Here is a 1,414-nt window from a genome sequence, read left to right as displayed (position 1 = left end):
TTCTGAAGGTGGCGTCGGTGAATTGGGTTCCATTATCTGTGGTGATGGAATAAGGTATCCCATACCTTGTGATGATGTTTTTGTAGAGGAACCTGCGACTTCTTTGAGCGGTGATGGTGGCTAATGGTTCTGCTTCTATCCACTTCGTGAAGTAGTCTATTCCCACGATCAAGTTTTTTACTTGCCCTGGTGCTTGGGGAAAAGGACCTAGCAGATCCATTCCCCATTTTGCGAAAGGCCAGGGGGAAGTTATACTAATGAGCTCTTCTGGTGGAGCCACGTGGAAATTTGCATGCATCTGGCATGGCTGGCATTTTTTCACAAAGTCTGTTGCATCTTTCTGCAAGGTCGGCCAGTAGAATCCTGCTCGGATTACTTTTCTGGCCAGCGACCTTGCTCCGAGATGGTTTCCGCAGGTCCCACTATGCACTTCCTCCAATACTTCGGTGGTTCTTGAGGTCGGTACGCACTTCAGCAATGGTGTTGATATCCCTCTTCTGTAAAGGACATTTCTCACCAAAGTATAATGTTGTGCTTCCCTTCGGATCCTTTTAGCTTCTTTCTCCTCCTTGGGGAGGATGTCGAATTTCAGGTATTCGACTAAGGGATTCATCCATCCGAGGTCTAAACCGACTACTTCAAGTACCTCTTGCTCGTCTTCTGTTTTTGACACCGAGGGCTCTTGCAGAGTTTCTTGGATCAGGCTTCTATTGTTCCCTCCGGGTTTGGTGCTTGCTAACTTGGATAGGGTGTCAGCTCTGCTATTTAGATCCCGAGTTATATGCTTAACCTCGGTTTCTGCAAAGCGCCCAAGGTGCTCCAAGGTTTTCTCCAAGTACTTCTTCATATTGGGGTCCTTTGCCTGATACTCTCCACTTATTTGGGAGGTCACCACTTGTGAGTCGCTGTATATCATCACCTTTGTAGCACCGACTTCTTCTTCCAGCTTCAATCCAGCAATCAAGGCTTCATACTTTGCCTGATTATTTGAAGCTGGGAATTCAAATTTTAGGGAAACCTCTATCTGGGTTCCTCTGTCATCTACCAATATTATGCCTGCACCGCTTCCTATTTTATTGGAGGATCCATCTACATAGAGTTCCCATGTAGTTGGTTTTTCCTCCTGATCCCCTGCGTATTCTGCAACGAAGTCGGCGAGGCATTGGGCTTTAATTGCTGTCCGAGTTTCGTATCTCAGATCAAACTCGGAGAGCTCGATCGCCCACTGAACCATTCTCCCTGCAACATCCGTCTTCTGGAGGATTTGCTTCATGGGTTGGTTCGTACGGACTCTTATTGTGTGAGCCTGAAAGTAAGGTCGTAGCCTTCGTGAGGCTACTACTAAGGAGTAGGCAAACTTCTCTAGTTTGTGGTACCTTAGCTCAGGGCCTTGTAGAACTTTACTGATGAAATA

This window comes from Arachis duranensis, chromosome 4, assembly GCF_000817695.3.
Source record: "Arachis duranensis cultivar V14167 chromosome 4, aradu.V14167.gnm2.J7QH, whole genome shotgun sequence".
Lineage (NCBI taxonomy): Eukaryota > Viridiplantae > Streptophyta > Magnoliopsida > Fabales > Fabaceae > Arachis > Arachis duranensis.
Note: the sequence above shows the minus strand (reverse complement) of the source record.